The 27282-nt window shown below is 47.4% G+C and overlaps 1 protein-coding gene across 5 annotated transcripts in view; it reads left to right on the forward strand.

Moving 5' to 3' along the window:
• KDM6B (lysine demethylase 6B) overlaps nt 1-27282 on the forward strand; it is a 222653-nt gene that overhangs the window by 47922 nt on the left and 147449 nt on the right. The window contains exon 1 of one of the 5 annotated variants that reach the window (XM_068273982.1): nt 9780-9798. The exons of the other annotated variants lie outside the window; for them this stretch is intronic. The gene's annotated coding sequence lies outside the window, so the exon portion shown is untranslated. Of the gene's footprint in view, nt 1-9779; nt 9799-27282 lie in introns of those variants that run through there. 5 annotated transcript variants of the gene reach the window in all.

Genomic DNA, 27282 nt, shown 5'->3' on the forward strand with positions numbered 1-27282 from the left:
TAATGCCCTACCATATTATTATTATGTATTTATATAGCACTGACATCTTCTGCAGTACATTACAGAATACATAGTCATGTCACTGACTGTCCTCAGAGGAGCTCACAATCTAATCCTACCATAGTCATAGTCTAATGTCCTACCATATTATTATTATTATTATTTAGTATTTATATAGCGCCGACATATTACGCAGCGCTGTACAATGTATATATGTTACGGCCAGAACCCGAAGTTTGGCCACTTCGGGTTCTGGCCGGCCAATGCGCGAAGTGGCCGCTGCGCTGCGGCCAATGCTAGAAATGGATTGTTTCCTCTGACGTTAATGTATCTTCTGGCCGCAGCGCAGCGGCCAAACGTATAACAACTTAGTGAATGTATTGCAATTCAGCCGGCGGCAATGTAACAATTCAAGCCGCCGGCTTTTTCTCTGCCTCTCTCTCCTTCTCCCCCCCCCCCCTCTCTCTCCTTCTCCCCCCGCCTCTCTCGCTCTCCTATGGGCAGCCGGCGAGGACACGCGTGTCCCTGCGGAGTCGTTCGTCGCGGCAGGGTTATCCTGCCGTTCTTGCAGAGTGGGTGCTGGCAGAAGCAATGTCTGCAGCCTCCCCGCTCTGCTGCCCTGGCTCCACTAACGACTCCGGGGGGGGGGGGGGGGGGGACACGCATGTCCCCGCCGGCTGCCCATAAGAGGAGAGAGAGAGAGAGGCAGAAAAAAAAAAGCCGCCGGCTGAATTGCAATAAATTCACTAAGTTGTTATACGTTTGGACGCTGCGCTGCGGCCAGAAGATACATTAACGTCAGAGGAAACAATCCATTTCTAACATTGGCCGCAGCGCAGCAGCCACTTCGCGCATTGGCCGGCCAGAACCCGAAGTGGCCAGCCAGAACTAGAAGTGGCCAAACTTCGGGTTCTGGCCGTTACATATATATATATATATATATCTTGTCACTAACTGTCCCTCAAAGGAGCTCACAATCTAATCCCTACCATTGCCATATGTCTATATTATGTAGTGTAAGTACTGTAGTCTAGGGCCAATTTTAGAGGGAGCCAATTAACTTATCTGTATGTTTTTGGAATGTGGGGGAAACCGGAGTGCCCGGAGGAAACCCGCGCAGACACGGAGAGAACATACAAACTCTTTGCAGATAGTGCCCTGGCTGGGATTCGAACCAGGGAACCAGCGCTGCAAGGCGAGAGAGCTAACCACTACGCCACCGTACTATTATTATTATTATTATTATTATTTTTATTATGAGCTTCTGTTTGCATGATATGTGAACTGACCGATACACTTCTGAGGCACAGTAGTGAATGGGTGTGTGTGATATAACACATATGGGGCTTGATTCACTGAAGCCTGCTAAGTGTTAGCACGCCAGTGAAAAGCCCCTTAGCACGTGCAAAGTGTCTTTGCATGCGCTAATATGCACGCAAAAGTTTGCACATGCAAAGTTTAAAGTTTTGCCTGCACCGGTGCATGCAAAACGTCACACCATCCGCGTGCAAAATAGCCTGATAAGCGTACTTTGCACGCGGACGGTGCGACGTTTCGCCCGCACCAAATAGCACGCGATCAGTAACAGCTACTTAGCACTCTAGTTTGCAACTTCAAAGCTTTTAGGCTGTGTTATCACCCTGTAGTGAATCAAGCCCATGGGGATTGATTTACAAAAGCGTGATAACTGCTATCACGGCAGTTATCACGCGATCTGCCGCGTGCGAAGCATTACGTCGCATGATAAACGACCGTTTGGGCGCGATCACGTGCGTGTTTCAAGCGCGTGCAAACGTTGGTTTTTCACGCGACGTAATGCTGCATGCGTGCAATCCTTTTGCGCGCGGCAGATCACGTGATAACTGCCGTGATAGCAGTTATCACCCTTTTTTGAATCATCCCCATAATACGCACTGTTTGTGATGCTGTGTGAGTTCTGTATGTGTTGTATAACCTGCAGCTTGTGCACAGAGTGCTGTACAGATTGTTGAGGCTTTCTCAGCATACTGGGGTAACCTGTGGCAGATGCGGCAGAATTCTATACATTATTGAGGTTTCCTTGGGCTTATCTGGCAAAGTGCAGAAAGCAAGCAAGAATTTTTATACATTATTTAGCTTAGCCTTGCATGGTGAATATCAAAATAAAAATAGTAATATGGCAATTACTTTTAGTGGTTGTGTTGGGGCCCTTTCAGAACTAAATCTGTATCTAAATCACCTAGAAAATTCTGTTGAATTGTTTCCCATGCAAAACACATGAAAAATGCATGCAAACTGCATGCGCAACGGATTGCAAGGCATGCAAACAGTCGTATGTAAACATTACATGTGAAACATCAACAAATGACTGCGCTGATACACAATTAGGGTGAATATAAATAACAGGTGGTGTGCTGCTCTACTCAATCAGTCCACAAAATATCATACAATAGCTGCGCCCTAATAACTCAGCAAATACAGTTCTTCCACGCACAGTGTAGATAATAAGATCAATATGGCACTCCTCTTCTAGCAAAAGGACTAGTGATCCACTTCAGTGAGATACCACCACCACCACACACATACCCATAGGTGCGTACGTACAAAAAGGGCGCCCGGACAAAAAGGGCGCGGGTTGTAAACGCTTATTAACAATTAATCATTAATAGCGTTTATAAAAATAGTGTGCTATATTTCGTTTACAAATAAAGTTTAACAAATTTATAAATCATTAAATAATGTTTATGAAATCGGCAATTGTAAAAACTTTAATCTTCCCTGTTTAAAAAGTGAAACTTAAAATTACGTTTATTAAAATAACGATAATATATGATTAATTGTTATAATTGTATATTATTGTGAATAACCTTCATTTATGGTTTGTTCTTATAATAAAATCTGAAAATATTCTTTATAACGATGATATAAATATAACTACGTTCGTAATAAGTGTTGTAAAACATTAGTAAGTATTACTAAAATTGTAGTAAAACTATACCTAAGCCTACTCTCACACAGAACCCTCCCTGTACCTATCCCTAACCCCTAGACCCCCCTGGTGGTGCCTAAACCTAAGACCCCCCTGTTGGTGCCTAAACCTAAGACCCCCCTGTTGGTGCCTAAACCTAAGACCCCCCTGTTGGTGCCTAAACCTAAGACTCCCCTGGTGGTGCCTAAACCTAAGACTCCCCTGGTGGTGCCTAAACCTAAGACCCCCCTGGTGGTGCCTAAACCTAATGCTGGGAATACACGTTTCGTTTTTGCCTTCGTTTTAGCCTTCGATTCGTTTGGTAAACGAATCGAGTGTTGAAAACGTATGTGAAAATAGTCATAATCTCATTATAGTTTCGATTAATAGACCCCAAAAACGAACGACTAGTGATCGAACATGTTTGATATTATCTCTCTTTATCCATCTAATCGAACCATTGGTAGGCTTGATGGCTGTTCAGATCGATTATATATTCGTTTATGCCGTCCATCCCTGTACTACGTTTCGTTTCTTTGCAACCTTCGATCATTGGAAAAACGAAACCATCATATTCGTTTATGCCGTCCGTCCCTGTACTACGTTTCGTTTCTTTGCAACCTTCGATCATTGGAAAAACGAAACCATCAGAATCGGGAAAAAAAACGAAACAGTGGGTGGTGATATTAACCGTACGATCGATTATTTCGGGATCGAAAAGGACAAAAGGCACAATCGAAACGAAGGCAAAAACGAAACGTGTATTCCCAGCATAAGACTCCCCTGGTGGTGCCTAAACCTAAGCACCCCCCTGGTGGTGCCTAAACCTAAGCACCCCCCTGGTGGTGCCTAAGCACCCCCCTGGTGGTGCCTAAACCTAAGACCCCCTAGTGGTGCCTAAACCTAAGACCCCTCTGGTGGTGCCTAAACCTAAGCACCCCCCTGGTGGTGCCTAAACCTAAGACCCCCTAGTGGTGCCTAAACCTAAGACCCCCTGGTGGTGCCTAAACCTAAGACCCCCCTGGTGGTGCCTAAACCTAAGACCCCCTGGTGGTGCCTAAACCTAAGACCCCCCTGGTGGTGCCTAAACCTAAGACCCCCCCCTGGTGGTGCCTAAACCTAAGACCCCCCTGGTGGTGCCTAAACCTAAGACTCCCCTGGTGGTGCCTAAACCTAAGACCCCCTGGTGATGCCTAACCCTAACCACCCCCCTTAGTCATCGCTTTATTATGTGGATAATAATGTTTTACAAATTGTGACTCCAAAAAATATATTCCAATTTACATTACGTACTGATCGCTTTATTTTGTGAATAATGTTTTAAAAACAGTAAGGTATAAAACTTTAAATAATGTTTTAATTAGTTAAATAAGATAAATATGTTCAGTATTTTTATAAACGTTATTCGGCACTGGTGAATTTTATAAACGTAAATCACCACAAGCTCAGTTATAAATCATTAAACATTTCCGGGCGCCGTTTGTAAACTTTATTTAGCTCCGGCGCCCTTTTTTCCTGCTCGGCGCCCATTAAACGTTATTTATTATGGGAGTGAATGGCGGCGCCCTTTTTGTCCACTTGCTGCCTGCGCCCTTTTTTCCCAGCTCCCCCATAGGTGTCCAGAGGTTAGCAATATATCTGTATTATCGGTGATTCTGCAGATCATCAATAATCAGGTTTATATCTGCATTCTTGGTGATACTGCAGATCACCAATAATCAGATTCTCTCTGCGTGCTGACACCAATCGTTACAAGGGGCCATTACGATTGGTCTAAAGGGTAGAACTTCCAGGTGAGGGAGGGAAAGGGAGTGGACGGGGGAGTTGCCGCAAAGGGTATATATTTTAATTAGTAGAAGGCTGCACAAGCTTCTGATGAGTTGCTTTATGTGACGAAACCAGTCAAGCAAACGGGGCCTTAGCGCACAGCCGTGGGGAGTCACGTGGTCACGAAGGGGCGGCAGATGATACAGCGCACTCTAGCCGATCCGGCGGCCAATGATTGGGGTGGAGCCCATAAAAACTCTGAGCAATTTAACACGGCTATGTTTGTAAGTGTGTAATCTTTTTATCATTAAAATGTTTTTACAATTTTACGCTATGGGAGCTCTGGTATGTGTTTTTTGAGGTGCAAAGAACCAGAAATACTCTTTGGGTGATCAGGACGAGCATTCCTTATATGGCAAGGGGCGGCCAGATGACCCCATAAGCGCTGAAGACCCATCTGACTGAGGGTCATACATTAATGATGAGTGGCCACTGCTTGGGGTGTGGTGGTGGTATCTCACTGAAGTGGATCACTAGTCCTTTTGCTAGAAGAGGAGTGCCATATTAATCTTATTATCTACACTGTGCGTGGAAGAACTGTATTTGCTGAGTTCTTAGGGCGCAGCTATTGTATGATATTACATGTGAAACCTCCACTGTAGTAAACTAAAAAAATGTCTGTGCTGTTGACTAATCCAAACCTCCAGACTTCTGCTCCAATTTAGAATCAGAATCAGAATCTTTTATTTCGCCAAGCACGGCTGGGCCGTGCCCGGAATTGGGTTTGGCAAGTACAGGGCTAGTGTGAGAACAAGCAGGACATAACGATACATATGTAAGCAGACAGACAATATAAGGGGTACAGTTACAGCATTTGGACACATTTGAACACATATATATGAAGTGAGCACCCTCATCCCCAGCCTGTAGCAGATGCAGGACCTGCGTGATGGCAGAACAAACGGTCCAACATCCTAGATGACATCATTTGAAGGGTAGCAGGTCTTTGATCATGTGACCAGATTGACAATTGATCAGTACAGAAACTAACGGTCTAAACAAAACAAACACAGAACATTTATATCGCGCTTTTCTCCTGGCGGACTCAAAGCACCAGAGCTGCAGCCACTAGGACATGCTCTATAGGCAGTGGCAGTGTTAGGGAGTCTTGCCCAAGGACTCCTCTTACTGAATAGGTGCTGGCTTACTGAGCAGGAAGAGCCGAGATTCAAACCCTGTTCTCCTGCGTCAGAGGCAGAGCCCTTCACCAGCACATTATAAGATAAGATAAGAAATTTATACGCCAAGTACGGCCGAGCCGTACCCGGAATTGCTTTTGGTACACATGGCTTAGGCAAAAGAAGCACTCCACATTGGCGGAGTACTGTACATGATACATTACCGTACATGCTACAATTACAGAACATAGACAAACGTTGTTGACGTCAACAGCACATTACAGCCACTAGCTGGATAGTGTGTAGATCTACAAACATCCGTCTGAGTATCGTTCATTGATAAACGGTCCAAGGCCTGAAAAGATGACAACCGGCAAGATTAACAATCATGTGAGAGCGTGTGCGATTACCGTTGGATTACGTTTGGCACGCACATTTTTTCCGTATAGTTTTTGAATGAATGCCCATGCTCTGTTCATTTACCGTTTGTAGAGTGTTGCAGATCATTGTGTTCAGAATCGGATCATGTTTTACCATTTACCAGAAGCGTAGCAATAGGGGTTGCAGAGGTTGCAACCGCATTGGGCCCTTGGGCCAGAGGGGCCCCGAAGGGCCCTGCCTCAACTAGAGTATTAGCTTTTTATTGGTCCTGTGCTCATAATAATCACTTCTATTGATACTTTGAATAGTGGTAATCATTAACAAACTGTTCCCCATCCCCTTCTTGCACCTCTGACACTGTAGTTGCCATTGGCAGGTTTTGGTGCGCCGTATCAATTGTTATGTATAGAGTGCTTGGGGGGGGGGGGGGGGCATTGCAAAACTTACATCGGGGCCCACAGCTCTTTAGCTTCGCCACTGCCATTTACAGATGTTCGTTTGTCAGGAATCGTTCATGTGCAATGACTTTTACCCAGCGGGTGTACTTAATGGCCAGGAGCACTGTGCGCATGCACACAACAGCGCGATCACGCCATTGTGTTCACGTGCAAAGTACTCCTGGCCACGGGCGTCTGTGCTCTACTGCCCGCACCGGGCAACCAGCAATACGCTGTGGACAGAGGAGAGCTGTGGGTGCGGTGGGCCTGAGGACAGCATACAATACATGCCTGCTCCTCCCATTTTTCAGCTCTGTTATCATTTAAGCCACCAGCAAGCAAGAAAATACTCAGAATAATTTTAGCAGTACTTTTTCAACTACTTTTCGGTACTTTTTCATTTTCAGAGCACTAAAAAGTTATATTAAACAGAAGCAGGGCCGGTTCTAGACTTTTTGCTGCCTGAGGCAGACGTGTGAGGATGAGCCTCCCCCAATTTGGAATGATCGCACAGCACCCGACAATTGCCTCCCCATCTCTCTTGCCTCCCCCCCCCCCCCCCCACTCACGGTCAGACTCCACACACAGCACAACAAGCTCCTTTTCCCAATGATGCTCTCCTGCCTCCCCCCTCCTCACTCCCCGTCAGATTCCTCACACAGCACAACAAGCTACTTTTCCCCAATGATGATCTCCTGCCTCCCCCCTCCTCACTCACTGTCAGACCCCTCACACAGCACAACAAGCTGCTTTCCCCAATGATGACCTCTTCATCTCGCTCTCCTCCTGTTCTGACTTCATGCAGTTAGTGTAAACACAGTACAAACATGCTGCCCCTATAATCTCTGCTGCCTGATGCAAATGTTTCACCTTGCTTCATGAGAGAACCGGCCCTGAACAGAAGATGAACTATCTCCTAGGAGAAAACTGAGAAAAAGTAAAATGCATACGGCCTGTGGTGCAGTGCAATTTGCAGGCAGCAGAATAGCCTACCGCACCATTGCAGGCAGCTTAATTGAAATGTGCATGAAACCCGCCCCCTGCTCAGTGACGCACTTACTGCCTGACAGGAAGTAGTCCCCTGATAGGCGCATGAAGATTGTTTTACAGTGACATTATCTCCCGTGGAGTTGTGCGCCGCTAGGTACTGCTCTCACAGCTCAGAAACTTGCTCCTGCGTCGGCCGGACCTCTTCTGTTGCGTCGCGCTGCACCGCGGGTACTGTGGCCTGAGTCATAGGGACTAATGGCCACTGTGACGGGGGAGCAGCAGGGGAAAGTCCCGCAATGCTACATGTGTGAAAGGGGCCTGAATGTGCATGTCGCGATATGGGAAACTGCGTGCAAACTTGGCTAGTGTGAGCCTTGCCCCAAGCAGTGCAAGCCGCAACCTTATCTTTGCTGTGGTAGAATCTCCGCTTTAAGCGCACGTGATGTTTCCTTGCTAACTGGTATGGGAAGAGGAGGGACCCTTTCTGCAGAGGGAACCTCAGTGCTGGTGAAAGGGTCCAGTACAGAAACCAGTTGTATGCAATCCATTTTGGAAGCTCATATCCTCAGCTTCTGCAACTGAATGCAGTTTGCTACCCAGTTTTTATATCATCACTATTGCAGCTTGCTGTGAGTGTCATAAGTGCAGAGGGCTAATGATTGCGTGTCTGTAAATTTACCACTCCCCTCAGCATCTGCTTTCTCCTATTAAGGACAAATGTAGCAAGAGCGCTAAGGATGCTGCCATATTTATTTCCTTTTAAAGGACAGCTGAGGTGACATGTGACATGATGAGATAGACATGTGTATGTACAGTGACAAGCACACAAATAACTAGCTTTGTTCCTTTTTTTCTTTTTCTGCATGAAAGAGTTAAATATCAGGTATGCAAGTGACAGTTTCTGTCTGGGTCAGACTGGGTCAGACTATAGCATAGCCATCACTGATAAATAATTACAGCTATAAAACACTTTCCTGTCAGTAAATGGCTTCTGAGAGCAGAAAAGAGATAAAAAGGGTCAATAATTAATAGATTTTAGCTCTGGCATACTTCAATGAAGGTGTCATTGAGCAGAGACAAGTAAACAGTATAAAACTTAACCTTCCTGGCGGTAAGCCCGAGCTGAGCTCGGGCTATGCCGCCGGAAGGCACTGCTCAGGCCCCACTGGGCAGATTTGCATAATTTTTTTTTTGCTGCACGCAGCTAGCATTTTGCTAGCTGCGTGCAGTGCCTGATCGCCGCCGCTACCCGCCGATCCGTCGCGCCGCAGCCGCCCCCCCAGACCCCGTGCGCTGCCTGGCCAATCAGTGCCAGGCAGCTCTATGGGGTGGATCGGACTCCCCTTTGACGGACGTCGATGACGTCGGTGACGTCATCCCGCCCCGTCGCCATGGCGACGGGGGAAGCCCTCCAGGAGATCCCGTTCTTTGAACGGGATCTCCTGGGGGGATGCCGCTGAACAGCGGCTATCATGTAGCGAGACTTTGTCTCGCTACATGAAAAAACAAAAAAATTTTTTTTTTTTAAAGATTTGCTGCCCCCTGGCGATTTTTTAGCAAACCGCCAGGAGGGTTAAAAACTAGATTTAAATATAAAATAAAAACTGTGGGATATCTAAAAAAAGTCATTTTAGGAGGAGGAGGACAGATACAATTGTTTTTCTCATCAGTTTATTTCACCTCACCTTTAAACAATACCAGTTGCCTGGCTATCCTGCTAAACCTCTGCATCTAATACTTCCAGCCATAGATCCTGAACAAGCATGCAGTAGGGGGGGGGGGGGGGGGGGACAGCAGATCGTAGAGGACGGTGTGGGACATGACAGCTGGATGGGCCGGTAGAACCCCTAGAAAAGCGTCTGTTTTTATTTTCAAACACCCCCCCCCCCTCCCATCCTCCACAGAACCCCTTTAAATCTGACTGCAGAGTTGGGAGTGAATAATCCCATGCTGTCGCTCTGTTGCTGCATTCTTGTGTTACTCTAGACCTGCGGAGCTCCTGACAGAGGCTGTAAGGTGACTGGTGGGAGACTTGTGAGGTAACTCCGGTGCATCTCTCTGAGGTGACTCCTCGCGCTGATCTCATCAGATCTGCCAGGTAATGTTGTGAGATTCGGTGAAATGACTCATTATTTACGTTTTTCTCAGAAGTTACCGTTTTACACACACACACACAATAATGACTCATCGCCTGTGATTCTCTTTATGTGAGATTTGTCAGGAAAATGCTGTGAAATACTGTGAAATTACTCACTATTGTTATTCGCAGAGCCAAAAGGAGGAAATTGCACCAATCTGATATCTGACTGAGAATTAAACAAATGATTGGAAAACCCTTTTATAAAATACATCCAGCAAACTCGGTATCATTCCCTAAACTGTCACCTGGAAACATCACTAATGATCATTTCAGGGGATAGTTATCAAGTGTCTGCACTCATCTTTACTGGTAGGATAACCGGCCTCCCCACAAAATCAGACAGGATAGTCATTCAGATGTGGAGGGGGCGGAGTTCAGACTGAACTCCTCAGGAAAGGTTGCAGCCCATAGTAACGCTAGTCTGTGGTTCAGGAAGTGGCGGGTCTCTGGGCTTCTGCTGAAAGGGATTTATTTGAGTTCAGATAATCATGGAGCTTCTGTGCAGACATATAAAACCTCAGTGCCTGGAGAGCTGTAAACTGATAATCAGGAGACTCTGCTGATTAGGGAAGGTATCCATGCTGATATGCCCCTGTCTAGCACATAAACGCAGCACTGCCTGCATGTGACATTAGGCTAAGCCCAGAGGCCCAGTCCGCCAAACTCCTCCATGCTTGATCAGCCCCCTCGAAGGCATCCATTATGGAAGACGCTTTCCCTTAAATATTCATGAGAACACATAGAGAGGCACTCACGCCAGATGTATTAATCTACACCTCAGCAATCGCAGCGCAGGCTACGGCGTCACAGCCACCTTCCTTGGGAGAGACAATGTGGGCTATAGCCAAGCTTAAAGGGGGGCTCCAGGCAGGCACACCAGTCCACATATGTCTTTAGGTGGCCACACACGATACAATAAAATGATCCAATTTTACAGTAATTAGATAAAAACGATCGTACCTCTCAAAAAAAAAATCGAAAGGTTTTTTTTCATTCGACTGAAAAATCCGGTTGGATTTCCCGATCCGGAATGCCAGATATTTCTCTTCAATTTCTACTAAAGATTGTATAGTGTGTGTTGGATTGTTAATTTATTAATATACACACCCTAGCAATTTTCTCTGAGTTTCCATATATTTTTATCATAATTGAGGAAAAAAGTGAACATAGGTATGTGGTACATTGGTCATATTTTTGAAAGTTGCGTTTGTAGTTCCTGGGGGGGGGCTCAGCGCATCTCTGATGGAGGCCATTCGGAGGTGGCCTGGTGTTGCGCTGATCCACCTTTTGCGCAATTTTCAATTTTCGATTTTATTTGATTAGCCGCACCCAGGTTATGCATATACATAGGTTAGGATTTAGTTAGTGTTAGGCCCCTCCCATGGAGGATTGACTTCTTCGCAGTGGGAGGGACGAGTACTTAATAGGTTGCATGCAAGCTGTTAATGGAAACCAACATCCTCCTCTAGTGGTAGACAGGTCATGTGTATACTCGGTGTGTATTCGACCCCACAAGTGGGGCTTGCACTCTTTTGCAGGTAGGCACTAGTCTGTTTTTAAGTAGCGCTGCTCATTTCCTTGCTATGTACTAATGTAATTCATTTTGGTCAGCTGCTCCCACTTAACAGCCATGCTTTTGGTGTATATGCAGAGCTTCTGTTTGGGTTCAAGGTGCGTTTGTAGTTCCTGGGGGGGGGGCTCAGCGCATCTCTGATGGAGGCCATTCGGAGGCAGCCTGGTGTTGCGCTGATCCACCTTTTGCGCAATTTTCAATTTTCGATTTTATTTGATTAGCCGCACCCAGGCTATGCATATACATAGGTTAGGATTTAGTTAGTGTTAGGCCCCTCCCATGGAGGATTGACTTCTTCGCAGTGGGAGGGACGAGTACTTAATAGGTTGCATGCAAGCTGTTAATGGAAACCAACATCCTCCTCTAGTGGTAGACAGGTCATGTGTATACTCGGTGTGTATTCGACCCCACAAGTGGGGCTTGCACTCTTTTGCAGGTAGGCACTAGTCTGTTTTTAAGTAGCGCTGCTCATTTCCTTGCTATGTACTAATGTAATTCATTTTGGTCAGCTGCTCCCACTTAACAGCCATGCTTTTGGTGTATATGCAGAGCTTCTGTTTGGGTTCAAGGTGCGTTTGTAGTTCCTGGGGGGGGCTCAGCGCATCTCTGATGGAGGCCATTCGGAGGCGGCCTGGTGTTGCGCTGATCCACCTTTTGCGCAATTTTCAATTTTCGATTTTATTTGATTAGCCGCACCCAGGTTATGCATATACATAGGTTAGGATTTAGTTAGTGTTAGGCCCCTCCCATGGAGGATTGACTTCTTCGCAGTGGGAGGGACGAGTACTTAATAGGTAGCATGCAAGCTGTTAATGGAAACCAACATCCTCCTCTAGTGGTAGACAGGTCATGTGTATGCTCGGTGTGTATTCGACCCCACAAGTGGGGCTTGCACTCTTTTGCAGGTAGGCACTAGTCTGTTTTTAAGTAGCGCTGCTCATTTCCTTGCTATGTACTAATGTAATTCATTTTGGTCAGCTGCTCCCACTTAACAGCCATGCTTTTGGTGTATATGCAGAGCTTCTGTTTGGGTTCAAGGTGCGTTTGTAGTTCCTGGGGGAGCTCAGCGCATCTCTGATGGAGGCCATTCGGAGGCGGCCTGGTGTTGCGCTGATCCACCTTTTGCGCATATTTTTGAAATGTTACAATTAGTCAGAAAAATTTACTGCAATTCTTAAATTGAACAGATATTAAAAAAATTGTGTGGTGTGTGTCCACCTTTTGGTACTCACACAGACAGCACCATTATAACAGCCAAACTGAAAGTGTCAATCGTGCTTAAAGGAAACCCGAGGTGAGGGGTATATGGAGGCTGCCATATTTATTTCCTTTTAAACTATACCAGTTGCCTGACTGTACTCCTGATCCTCTGCCTCTTATACTTTTAGCCATAGACCCTGAAGCATGCAGCAGATCAGGTACTCTAATGGCCCATACTCACGAGGGACTTTTGTCGCCTCAACACGCGGCGCGCGCGTGTTGCGGCGACAGGTCGCCCGTGAGTATGGGCCGTCGCGCGCGCGCACCCCGAACTGTCGCCCGTCGCTCATGTCGCCATGCGATTGAAAGTTTCAATCGCATGGCGACAGTCGCCGCCGCACCTCCCCCGCAACTGTCGCTAGTCCGCGTGAGTACGCGGACTAGCGACAGCAACCTCCATTGTGGTAAATGGAGCTTCCGGCGGGGGGAGGAGGAACGTCGGCGACAGCTTCCGTCTCGCCGCTGGTCCCTCTTCCGCGTGTGTACGCGGAGGGACCTGGCGAGGAGCTGTCGCCGGCCTGTCGCCCACACGCTCACGTGTGCTGGCGACAGGCCACTTCTGCAGCCCGTGAGTACGGGCCATAACTCAGCTGACTCAGGTTTTACTCGATTAGCCATATGCTTGTTCCAGGGTTTTGACTCAGGCACTTAAAAGAGTTATCAAGGAAAATGAATAAAATAAGTGCTACTTTCTGGGGGCTTCCTCCAGCCCCAAGCGCCCAGCACGTCCCTTCCCGCAGCCGTTCGCCGCAGCTCGCTCCCCGTCCCCGGCGATGATGTCAGAGCGACCTCCAGGTCGGCCTGTACTGTGCCTGCGCTGTCAATCACTGCCACGTGGGCCGGAGCGGACTGCGCAGGCGAACGGCTGCGGGGAGAGCTGCGGCGAGGGACATGCTGGGAGCTTGGGGCTGGAGGAAGCCCCCGGTAAGTAGTACTTATTTCATTCATTTTCCCTGATAACTCCTTTAACCACTTCCCGACCGCCCACTACACAGGGGCGGCGGGGAAGTGGAGCCCTTCAGGACGGCCTCACCCACAGAGGCGGCAGTCCATTAAAGGGCATGGGCGGAGCGATCGCGTCATCCGTGACGCGATCCTCCGCCCGGGATCGTTACACTGGCAATTTGTCTCCGCTCGCCGGCCACTTAGCAGAGCCGGCGAGCGGAGGAATCCGCACAATGGGCCAATCAATGCGTATAAGGCACTTTGTTAGGTAAACAAAGTGCCTTATACGTGCTTCCTCCTCGCCTCGTGGTCTCATTGTTGCAGAGACCACCAGCGAGGAGGAAGCACTTGTGAGTATTACACACACACTTGTTTTTTTTACCTACAGCCCCCCTGATCTCCCACCCCAGCCTTCATACCCCCCCTGATCACCCCAGCAGACCCCTGCCCAGCACCCTTGCACCCATATAAAACCCCCACCCCCCCACCTGCCACTAACCTTTGACGCTATCCCCTGCGTTAGGTCCCTAACTGCCTCCTAGTCACCCCTGATCCCCCCCCCTACCTTTAGATCACCCCCACACCCCATCCCAGACTACCCCCCTGTATACTGTATACATCTGTATACAGCTACATTACCCTCTGATCCCCCTCTGATTCCCCTCTGATCACCTGTCTATCACCTGTCCATCAGCCCTCAGCACCCCCACCCATCAGAGCAGACCCTAACTGCCCCGCGGGGGTAACCGATCACCTGCCCAGGCCCTCGATTGCCCTCATACCCCCCTTCTGATTACATCCCCTGCTCTTTGTTTACATCTGTCCTCCCCAGCAATCACTAACTGATCTTTGATCAGTAACCCCCTGTGTCTGCCTCTCATCAGATCAGGACTCAGTCTGCCCCGTGCAGGCTCCTGATCAACCCCCCACCCCCTCAAATCGCCCTCAGACCCCCCCCCTAATCACCGTCCAAGTGCATTGTATTTGACTGTGCTGCGCTTGTATTCGATTGTGCTGCGCTTGTATTCAATTGTGCTGTAATTGTATTTGATTGTCCCGTGATCGGCTTCGATTGCCCCGTGATTGTTTGATTGCCTGAGACCCCACTTCCCGCCACACCCAACCCCACCCTCCCCCTCACCACACCCAACCCCACCCTCCCCCCCACCACCTCCAACCACCACCTTCCGAGTGCATCAGATTTGCTTGTGCTGTGATTGGAGTCGATTGTGCTGTAATTGTATTTGATTGTCCCGTGATCGACTTCGATTGCCCCGTGATTGTTTGATTGCCTGAGACCCCACTTCCCGCCACACCCAATCCCACCCTCCCCCCATCACCTTCCGAGTGCATCAGATTTGCTTGTGCTGTGATTGGAGTCGATTGTGCTGTAATTGTATTTGATTGTCCCGTGATCGACTTCGATTGCCCCGTGATTGTTTGATTGCCTGAGACCCCACTTCCCGCCACACCCAATCCCACCCTCCCCCCATCACCTTCCGAGTGCATCAGATTTGATTGGGCTGTGATTGGAGTCGATTGTGCTGTAATTGTATTTGATTGTCCCGTGATTGTTTGATTGCCTCTGAGACCCCACTTCCCACCAACCCCAATACCTCTCAAATACTCCCTTTTTGCTAGGTAGGTGCTCTTTTTTTCTGGGTAGTCTCGGAGGAAAACCCCGTAAATTTAGCAATCCAAAATGGCAAGAAGGGGGCTTTCCGATGACGAGGTATACAGGTACATGGACCAGTCGGATGAGTTCTTTTGGGAAGAATCATCCGTCGAATCTTCCGGGTCCGAATTTGAACCTGTAGAAAGCAGTGGTTCCCTGACCGATACTGATGACGAGGCTATGGTCCCGGCTAGAGCCAGGCGTACCAGACCCCAAGTCGTTAGACCGCAGGTGGCGCAGGATCTGCCTCAAGGGCAGCAGGGTGGTGCTAGCGCTGTTGATAGTTTTCTTGGTGAGGCAGGCACCAGCAGCGCAGCATCTCCTGGACTTAGTGCCAGTGCTTCCGTAGACCCTGGCGAAGTGGTGAGCGTCAGCATGGAAGTGGAAACTGGTACGGTGGCAAGTGCAGTAGTACCCCCGTCGCAGCCACCAAGAAGAAGACGGGCCCGTAGTACCCATAGACTCCCAGAGGTGCTGGCACGCCCAGATTGGCAATCCCCTGATTCCGCCGCACCCGTAGTGCCCCCTTTCACCGCCCAGTCTGGAGTCCAGGTGGCGACAGCTCATCTAGGAACGGCCCTAGACTTTTTGCAGCTGTTCATCACCCAGGTTCTCCTGGACTTAATTGTGGTTGAGACCAATCGTAAAGCCACACAATTCATCACCGAGCACCCGGAGAGCATGTATGCCCAGCCTTTCGGGTGGAAACCAGTCCAAGTTTCCGACATTAAAATCTTTTTGGCCCTTATCCTTCACTTGGGACTAATGAAACAAAATGTATTGCGGGCGTATTGGTCTACGAACCCAGTACATCATGTTCCCTTGTACCCTGCTGCCATGTCCAGGACACGATTTGAGTCCATCCTGCGCTTCCTGCACTTCAACGACGACAAAACCTGTCATCAAAGGGGAGACCCTGCTTATGACCGGCTCCACAAAATTCGGCCCCTCATAGACCACCTGTCCTCAACATTTGCAGATGCTTATATCCCTGAACAGAACATCTGCGTAGACGAGTCCCTCTTACGCTTTACCGGGCGCCTTGGCATCAAACAGTACATCCCAAGCAAGCGCGCCCGGTATGGGGTGAAACTGTATAAGCTCTGTGAAAGGGCCACAGGCTATACATGTCGTTTTAGGGTCTATGAGGGAAAAGACTCAAAATTGGAGCCGGTCGGATGCCCTGACTACCTGGGGAGCAGTGGAAAGGTTGTGTGGGACTTGGTGTCACCCTTGTTCCAGAAGGGGTACCATCTTTTTGTGGACAATTATTACACAAGTGTGGCCCTCTTTCAGCACTTAAAGTTAGAAGGAATCCGATGCTGTGGCACTGCGCGGCCTAGTCGCCAGGGCTTCCCCCAACGGCTCGTTACCACCAGACTTGAACGGGGGCAGAGGGCCGCCTTGCGTACTGAAGACCTGCTCGCGGTGAAATGGAGGGACAAGAGGGACGTTTACTTTCTGTCCACCATTCACACAGACACGACAGTCCAAATTCAACGGGCAACTGCGGTCATTGAAAAGCCCCTTGTCGTCCACGAATATAATGTCAACATGGGAGGGGTGGACTTCAATGACCAGAGGTTAGCGCCCTATTTAGTTACCCGGAAAACAAGACGCTGGTATAAGAAAGTGTCTTTTTATCTGATTCAATTGGCGGTTTACAACAGCTTTGTTCTCTACAGTAAGGCTGGGAGAACTGGATCTTTCCTCCAATTTCAGGAACAGATCATTCTGGACATCCTGTATCCAGGTGGTGCCAGGGCCCCCCCCCCAGATGCAACTAGCCGACTGCATGGAAGGCATTACGCCTATCAGCTTCCGTGTGCCCCAGGTCAGCGCATCCGAAGAAAACGTTGCCGTGTCTGCAGCAGGGCTGGAACAAGGAGTGACACCGTTTATTATTGTCCCCGCTGTCCTGACCAGCCTGGCCTATGCGTAGGGCAGTGTTTTGAGAGGTACCATGAGCAGGTACACTATTAGAACCTAGGGAACTCCAGACACAGGAGTAGGCACACATTTGCTGGTCTTTCGCACAATGTCCCAGATGGAGGAGAGGTGAGCTTGAAAACCAAAAAAACGGGTAAGCATAAAAGTGGGAAGAAGGATCGGTTTCCATGCTTGATATTGCTGATCTGTCCTGGGTTGGCGATATAAGACGGCATGTTTGAATTTCCCTTGAGTGTGGACACCCCCGGTTTATATGTGATTTGGGCCTATGATGATGCTTTAATGCCACACAGAGTCATCTCTATTGGCAGGCATATTGCTGTATCCTACAGGCATAATGCTGTATACTAAAGTTCTGAGGCCCAGTCACATAAGTTGGTGGCTCACCCTGAGTGCAGGGTGGCACGGGGTGTCTCTCTCCTGAGGTTATCACTGCCATTGATGTGGAGCAAGGTATGTTTGCCGTTCATTTTTCCTTTCAGCCCAGAGTGCATTACTTGTATACCCAATATAAGGAGTATAGCAGAAACTCCTAATACTGGCCATACATGTAATGATTGCAGAGACCCTAAAATGCCAGGACAGACTCCACAAATGACCCCATTTTGGAAAGAGGACACCCTAAAGTATTATGTGAGGTGCACGGTGAGTTCATAAAATATTTTAGTTTTTGTCACAAGTTAGCAGAATTTTTTTTTTATTTTTTTTTTAACAAAGTGTCATTTTCCGTTTACTTGTGACAAAAAATAAAATTTTCAATGACCTCACCATTACCCTCATGGAATACCTTGTTGTGTATTCTTTCCAAAATGGGGTCATTTGTGGGGTTTGTTAACTGTCCTGGCAAGTGGGCGGGGTGCTAAATTGTGAGCACCCCTGTAAAGCCTAAAGGTACTCATTGGACTCTGGGCCCCTTAGAGCAGTTAGGGTGCAAAAAAGTGCCACACATGTGGTATCCCCGTACTCGGGAGAAGTAGTACAATGTGTTTTGGGGTGTATTTTTACACATACCCATGCTGGGTGGGAGAAATACCTCTGTAAATGACAATCTTTTGATTTTTTTACACACAATTGTCCATTTACAGAGTTATTTCTCCCACCCAGCATGGGTATGTGTAAAAATACACCCCAAAACACATTGTACTACTTCTCCCGAGTACGGCGATACCACATGTGTGGCACTTTTTTGCACCCTAACTGCGCTAAAGGGCCCAAAGTCCAATGAGCACCTTTAGGCTTTCACAGGTCATTTTGCGGAATTTGATTTCCAGACTCCTCCTCACGGCTTAGGGCCCCTAAAATGCCAGGGCAGTATAGGAACCCCACAAATGACCCCATTTTAGAAAGAAGACACCCCAAGGTATTCCGTTAGTAGCATAGCGAGTTCATAGAAGATTTTATTTTTTGTCAAAAGTTAGCGGAAAATTGATTTTTATAGTTTTTTTCACAAAGTGTCATTTTCCACTAACTTTTGACAAAAAATAAAATCTTCTATGAACTCGCTATGCTACTAACGGAATACCTTGGGGTGTCTTCTTTCTAAAATGGGGTCATTTGTGGGGTTCCTATACTGCCCTGGCATTTTAGGGGCCCTAAACCGTGAGGAGTAGTCTGGAAATCAAATTCCGCAAAATGACCTGTGAAAGCCTAAAGGTGCTCATTGGACTTTGGGCCCTTTAGCGCAGTTAGGGTGCAAAAAAGTGCCACACATGTGGTATCACCATACTCGGGAGAAGTAGTACAATGTGTTTTGGGGTGAATTTTTACACATACCCATGCTGGGTGGGAGAAATATCTCTGTAAATGGACAATTGTGTGTAAAAAAATCAAAAGATTGTCATTTACAGAGGTATTTCTCCCACCCAGCATAGGTATGTGTAAAAATACACCCCAAAACACATTGTACTACTTCTCCCGAGTACGGCGATACCACATGTGTGGCACTTTTTTGCAGCCTAACTGCGCTAAAGGGCCCAAAGTCCAATGAGCACCTTTAGGCTTTCACAGGTCATTTTGCGGAATTTGATTTCCAGACTACTCCTCACGGTTTAGGGCCCCTAAAATGCCAGGGCAGTATAGGAACCCCACAAATGACCCCATTTTAGAAAGAAGACACCCCAAGGTATTCCGTTAGTAGCATAGCGAGTTCATAGAAGATTTTATTTTTTGTCAAAAGTTAGTGGAAAATGACACTTTGTGAAAAAAACTATAAAAATCAATTTTCCGCTAACTTTTGACAAAAAATAAAATCTTCTATGAACTCGCTATGCTACTAACGGAATACCTTGGGGTGTCTTCTTTCTAAAATGGGGTCATTTGTGGGGTTCCTATACTGCCCTGGCATTTTAGGGGCCCTAAACCGTGAGGAGTAGTCTGGAAATCAAATTCCGCAAAATGACCTGTGAAAGCCTAAAGGTGCTCATTGGACTTTGGGCCCTTTAGCGCAGTTAGGGTGCAAAAAAGTGCCACACATGTGGTATCGCCGTACTCGGGAGAAGTAGTACAATGTGTTTTGGGGTGTATTTTTACACATACCCATGCTGGGTGGGAGAAATAACTCTGTAAATGGACAATTGTGTGTAAAAAAAATTAAAAAATTGTCATTTACAGAGATATTTCTCCCACCCAGCATGGGTATGTGTAAAAATACACCCCAAAACACATTATACTACTTCTCCTGAGTACGGCAATACCACATGTGTGGCACTTTTTTGCAGCCTAACTGCGCTAAGGGGCCCAAAGTCCAATTAGCACCTTTAGGCTTTACAGGGGTGCTTACAATTTAGCACCCCCCAAAATGTCAGGACAGTAAACACACCCCACAAATGACCCCATTTTGGAAAGTAGACCCTTCAAGGTATTCAGAGAGGGGCATGGTGAGTCCGTGGCAGATTTCATTTTTTTTTGTCGCAAGTTAGAAGAAATGGAAACTTTTTTTTTTTTTTTTTTTTCTCACAAAGTGTCATTTTCCGCTTACTTGTGACAAAAAATAATATCTTCTATGAACTCACTATGCCTCTCAGTGAATACTTTGGGATGTCTTCTTTCCAAAATGGGGTAATTTGGGGGGTATTTATACTATCCTGGAATTCTAGCCCCTCATGAAACATGACATGGGGTCAGAAAAGTCATAGATGCTTGAAAATGGGAAAATTCACTTTTTGCACCATAGTTTGTAAACGCTATAACTTTTACCCAAACCAATAAATATACGCTGAATGGGTTTTTTTTTATCCAAAACATGTTTGTCCACATTTTTCGCGCTGCATGTATACAGAAATTTTACTTTATTTGAAAACTGTCAGCACAGAAAGTTAAAAAAATCATTTTTTTGCCAAAATTCATGTCTTTTTTGCTGAATATAATAAAAAGTAAAAATCGCAGGAGCACTCAAATAGCACCAAAAGCAAGCTTTATTAGTGACAAGAAAAGGAGCCAAAATTCATTTAGGTGGTAGGTTGTATGAGCGAGCAATAAACCGTGAAAGCTGCAGTGGTCTGAATGGAAAAAAAGTGGCCGGTCCTTAAGGGGGGTAAAGCCCTAGGTCCTCAAGTGGTTAATTTAAGCCAGAAGATCAACAGGACTGCCAGGAAACTGGCATTGTTTACAAGGAAATTAATATGGCAGCCTCCATATCTTTCTCACCACAGGTGTACTTTAAGGGGTTATCCTTCCATCACTTGCAGGAGTTAAAAAGTATTTCATTCCGCTTTCTTTCCTTAAAAGTGGCCATACACTTATCAATTTTTCCCTTCAATATCCGGCAGATTTGATCACTGTGATTGAAATCGATGCCGCAAATGATGCCCAATCAATTTTTGGCTGAAATCTATTGAAGGGACCGGAAGCATGGCGGTTGCTGCATTCAATTTGGAGACACCCGTCGTGCAGAGCTGCGCATGGTACGGCTAGAGGAAATCGGATGGCGTCGGCACAGGCGATTCAGACACGGACTCGGTGCCAGAGTGGAAACGAGGTCTTAACGGTGTCCATTAACATTGAGGCTACTTACACACCAGGACGTTGCGTTTAGGGGACGTTATAGGGCACATAGCGTGCCCCTAACGCAACGCCTGGTGCTCTCTGATGTGGACGTCAGAGTGAGCCGCGTTGTGCAGCTCACTCTGGCGTCCGTGATGCCGCGATGCGTACTCTTGGACGCATGCGGCATCACGTGGTCCCGCCCGGCCAATCACCACACAGAGCGGCCGCACCAGGAAGTAAACATTGCACGTCACACCGTGCAGTGAATATTAATTAGCCATGTGCCTGGCCACTCTCCGCTCCTCCCCAACACTACTGAGCATGTGCGCACAGTCTAACGCAGCTTAGCCGCGCATAACGCACAGCATGCAGCACTCTCAACGGATGTGCTGCGTTACACTGTAACGCAACGTGGGCTGTGTGAACAGCCCAACGATTTTTCATTACTGTGGCCTGTAACGTCTTAATGTGAAAGCAGCCTAAATCCAATTTCCTGAGCGATCGACCGACTGATCCAATCATTGCCATCGATCAGAAATGATCATTAGGGCCCGCCAACGGGGGAGAGGGGCGGGGGGGGGGATAAGGGGAGGGGGTAGTGATAAGACATCCGATCAAACCAAAAGAATAATTTCCGAAATTTGGATTGACGGAGCGATGGATTGAACGATCATTTTTTTGTGGAACGGCACCATTAATGGTACCCGAAGAATCGATTGTACAGATCGCACGGGAGAAGATGAATCACACGACAGGCGCGAACGAGAGTTCAAACGCTCTAAAAATCTTTGCTCTAAAACATTATTTACAGCATATTATATGCAACCAGCATTTTTTTTTACTAGACCAGCATTGGAAGGGTTACACACAGAGCTTGAAAGTTCAGTGCAGAGAAATGTGGAGGCATCATCCAAAGTTGTAGATAATGTTATCTTGTGTTTACTTAAATGTATCAAGTGAGGAATGTGACACATTCTCTGACTGTGCAGAAGCTGCTGGACACAGACAGACACTCAAAGCATTTCTGCCTTCAATACATAATGAATAAAACCAGTTATTAATAAAATGCAAAGGCAGCTCTCTAAGCAAAAAACTGTACTTTTGGAAACTTATAATTTCTAAATGAATAATATTTATGCACAAATGCAAATATGATAACCGTATGGCATATAAAAAGTAGGAAAACGTGTTTTTATTGAATGTTATGTCAGGGTTTTAAACCGCTTTAAAGATCCGCCGAGACAGTTGTTATAGCTGCTCGTCACTAAGTGTTGTTTGCCTAATCAGGCACTGGTACCCACCTCGCGAGATCGCGTAAACGATCGCTCGTCGCTCAAACAAACGCTGGTCAATGGAAGAATCGCGAGGTGGGCATGAGCCTTGAGAGATGGAAGTGGGGAGGGGAACAGTTTGTTAATGATAAGCACTATTCAAAGCATCTATAGAAGTAATCATTACTAGCACAGGACCAATAGAGAGCTAATACTGCCACTGAGGGAGGGGCCCCTCTGGTTCCAGGACCCCGGACAACCTCTGTACCCCCTATTGCTAGGCACTGTGCAAGAGCGTAATTAACTTGTCACTCCAGCGTTTTGTACCGTGCTGCATTGTTGAGTTGCTGCGCCCCTTTCCATACAGTGCGGTACAGCTTCAGTAGATGAAGTGATAGGGAAGCTATCTATCTAGCTACATAGCTATCTGCAGTCCAAGGTCACAGCTGCAATCTGTATTGATTATCACACTACGTTAAAAGGCCATTGCATTTCAGGCCTTGGTGGCCTTTATATAAGCTGTATCTGATGAGGCTTATACTGGAGATACCATATGTCCATACCTCACCATTATTATAGGAACACAGAGGACTGAAGGCGCCTACACACGCCATACTGTATCCAACGACGGGTGGGAGGAAATCAAAGTAGATAAGAATATAGGCAAGAATCATAGCGTACGCCAGAGACAGCCACATGTATAATATCGGTAAATGACCTACTATGAATCAATGCATAATTCCTATAGTAGAATATAGATAATCTTTGCCAATCATTTACTATGGCCTAACCTAACCTTCCTCTCACACAGGGGCATTGCTAGGATCCTAGAAGATCCGGGGCACTTTAGCCAGAAAATGGGCGTGGCCACACACCAGAACATGGGTGTGGTCATAGGTGGAGCCAAATTTACATGAACTTAACAGCAGTCTAAGTAGCATTCCCTGATCTTCTAGTGGACCCCCCCTCCCATGCGCCTCCCATTGAGGCACCACAACTCCCAGCATGCCCCATAGAAGAACCACAGCTCCCTGCATGCCCCCATAAAGGCATCACAGCACCCAGCATGGCACCGCAGCATCCAGCATGCCCACATAGAGGCATCACAGCACCCAGCATACCCCTGATCGATGCACCAAAGCTCCCAGCATGCCATTGAGGCATCACAGCTGGCTCTGCCTGAGGGAAATCTGGGGCGCATGCCACTGATCTTTGGGGCTAGCAACGCCCATGCTCTCACATGAGCCCTCCCACTACTGATGCCTAACCATCTGCCCACCGATACCTAACTGTAATCAATCCCTGTGTATGTCTAACCCTAACCCCTGCCAATGTCTAACCCCGACCCTGCCAATGCCTAACCCCGACCCCTGCTGATGCCTAACCATAAACATCTGCCCACCGATGCCTAACCAACCCCTGCCGATGCCTAACCCTGACCCCTGCCAATGCCTAACCCCGACCCCTACTGATGCCTAACCATAAACATCTGCCCACAGATGCCTAACCAACCCCTGCTGATGTCTAACCCCGACCCTGCTAATGCCTAACCCCGACCCCTGCTGATGCCTAACCATAAACATCTGCCCACCGATGCCTAACCAACCCCTGCCGATGTCTAACCCTGACCCTTCCAATGCCTAACCCCGACCCCTGCTGATGCCTAACCATAAACATCTGCCCACCGATGCCTAACCAACCCCTGCCGATGCCTAACCCTGACCCCTGCCAATGCCTAACCCCGACCCCTGCTGATGCCTAACCATAAACATCTGCCCACCGATGCCTAACCAACCCCTGCCGATGCCTAACCCTGACCCCTGCTAATGCCTAACCCTAACCATCTTCCAACCAATACCTAACCGTCACCAATCCCTGCCGATGCCTAACTTAGGCTGCCGATGCCTAACTCTAACCATCCACTTACTGATGACTAACCCTAACCCCAAAATCACTGCCGATGCCTAACCCCAAAATCACTGCCGATGCCTAACCATAACCATCTACCCACCGGTGACTAATGACTGACTAACTAGTGATAAGCAATCCTTCAAACCAAAAGAATAATTTCCGAAATTTAGATTAACGGAGCAATGGATAGAACGATCATTTTTTTTGTGGACTGGCACCATTAACTGTATAGGTAATAAAGTTGCCCTCAGTACAGGTAGCTAGTATAGTTTCCCCCAGTATAGGTAGTATAGTTGCCTGAGTATAGGTAGTATAGTTGCCTCTAGTGTAGGTAGAATAGTTACCCCAGTGTAGGTAGTATAGTTGCCCAGTATACCTAGTATAGTTGCACCCAGGAGGGAAAAGCAGTGCAAGAAGGAGGGGCAGCAGGGACAGCGATGTGGAGGGGGCCTAGAACCCCCCACCTGGGTCCCCTCCTTCTGTACTCTCCACCCTCCAGATATGCGGACAGCAGACGGAGAAGGACTCACCTAATTCCTGCATTCCAGGCGCTGGAACGCACCGCCACATGCCACAGGTCTCCGCCTTCAATGTCGCTCACTGTGCTTCCGCTAATCAGGAAGCACAGTGGGTGGCATTGAAGGCGGAGACCTGTGACGATGGTGACGTAGCGCCCCAGCGCCTGGAATGCAGTAGGTAATTCTCCGCCCGCTTATCTGGAGGGGGGAGAGTGCAGAAGGAGGGGACCCAGATGAGGAGGGGTTCTGCCTCCCCCCCCCCCCCCCTGGCCGCTGTCCCTACTGCCCCTCCTCCTTGCGCTGCTTCCCCTCCTGCTCATGGCCTCTGAGGGAGACCTTTGTGACACTCCCCTCTCTGTCAGTCACCCGGTGCGCAACGCCCCCTGGCATCCAATGGAAGGAACGCCCCTGAATTGCATTAATGCGATTATATTGTCCAACGCAACGCAATGCATTAATGTGCAATACCAGCAGATAGGATTACCGTATTTTAGACAACGCAATGCGACGCCCATCATTTATGGCTTGCATGCGCCCAGAGGTGGCTGCAGATCCTGTGGTGCGTCACGGCGCATGCCTGGGGACGGTACCACACAAACAGATACGGTATCGTTGGTTTAACTAATCCTAACGATGTGCTTCTGCCAAAAATGCGCACATTAAAACGCCCACGTGAAAACGCATGTGCGAAAGCGCGTTCCGAGTGTAGCCTTCTGCTCAGAATGGAAAGACCAACCTCCTGGCTACAGAAACAATGAACTGCAGTAAATATACAGTTACAAACTTTCTTTGCTATCTGCTTCCTCCTCTAGTTCCTGCCTAGAAATATTTTTTTTGTTTTTTATTTTTCATTTTCTTTATCAGTCATGTTGTGTGAATTCTGCAGACCACGACCCCCAGGCAGCACTCGCTTCTGGGTCATGTTCCTGCCCCCCGAACGCCCACCTGTGCGCCGTCAGCGAACATTTTACACATCTTGTGGTCGCCCATACAGGGCAGAAGGCAGACCGCAGAGATAGAGAGTGCAGATCGTCGCTTTCCCCTGACAGCTCTGATCTCTCTGCCTCGGCTGCCAGAACGCCAACCCTCATTCTCTGCTTCCTATAGTGTGTTTGTGTAAGAATGGGAGGATGGGTATCATAAGAAACCACCGTGAAAAATATTAGTTATCAACTTTATTGTATGAAAAATTACAAAATATTTCCGGTTTAAATTTTTTGACAAAACTTCGAAGACAAAAGGTCAAAGAGAAATCGTAAAGTTTGACAATTTTGGTAAGAAGTAATGTATACTTTGTATAGTAATTCAAGTAATGTATACTTTGTATAGTAATTCAGGCAAGGACTCTAGTCTGTTTCGGGTTAGTATCAACCCTTCATCAGGCCTTTACAAAACAAAGAATCTCAAAAGATAAGTGAGAGAGGCACCTGTGCAAACTGCAACAATGGGGCCTTCAAAAAACATAGGGCGTCTGAGCTGGCCACATGCACTACAGCACCATCCTGTGGACCCAAAACGTCCCATTGAATAGGCTGCAAACTAGAAGTGCCTTGAGGCTACTAGGTGCACACATAGCAGAAACACTAGCGTTGCATAAAACGCTGCGTTTTTGCCACTAATGAAAGTCTATAGTCAATCAGAACGCAATGGTATGCGTTTTTCATGCGTTTTTCCATGTGTTTTTTTATATGTGTTACCCCCCTCCAATTTTTTTTTAATGTATTTCCGCTTTCTGTTTTCTTCCTAGTAATTTGCATAACTGTAAATATGAACGCATACAAATAAAACGCATATGCGTTTTGTATATGCGAACCACAAAAGCATTAAAACGCACGCAAAACGCTTGAAAAACGCCTCTGCTGTAAAAAAAGAAAAATGCAAACGCACCAAAAAAACAAACAACCTTAACATAAAACTTGACATAAAACGCAGCATTTTACGTTGTGTTATGTGTGGTGGACTATTTGAATGAGGATATATATATTTGGTAAATGAGCCATTGAAGACTCCTCTTCCAACTAATTTACACATTACGGTATATCGTATGTTTAGGCTTCTTGCACACCAAGACGTTGTGTTAGGTGCCACGTTAAGGTCGCATAACGTGCACCTAACACAACGTATGGTGCTGCAAAAGCCGACGGTAGAGTGAGCCGCGTTCGGCGGCTCGATTCCTATAATGTCTCCCAGAGTGGCGCTGATTGGCCAGCGGGACCACGTGATGCGGAGCGAGACACTCCGCATCACGTGGTCCCGCCGGCCAATCAGCTGCCGCCAGTGCAGTGAATATTAAGTAGCCATGTGCGCGGCTACTGTAGCTGGCTCTCCCCGCCTCCTCTCCGCCCCCCCCCCCCC

Source organism: Hyperolius riggenbachi, chromosome 3, assembly GCF_040937935.1.
Source record: "Hyperolius riggenbachi isolate aHypRig1 chromosome 3, aHypRig1.pri, whole genome shotgun sequence".
Lineage (NCBI taxonomy): Eukaryota > Metazoa > Chordata > Amphibia > Anura > Hyperoliidae > Hyperolius > Hyperolius riggenbachi.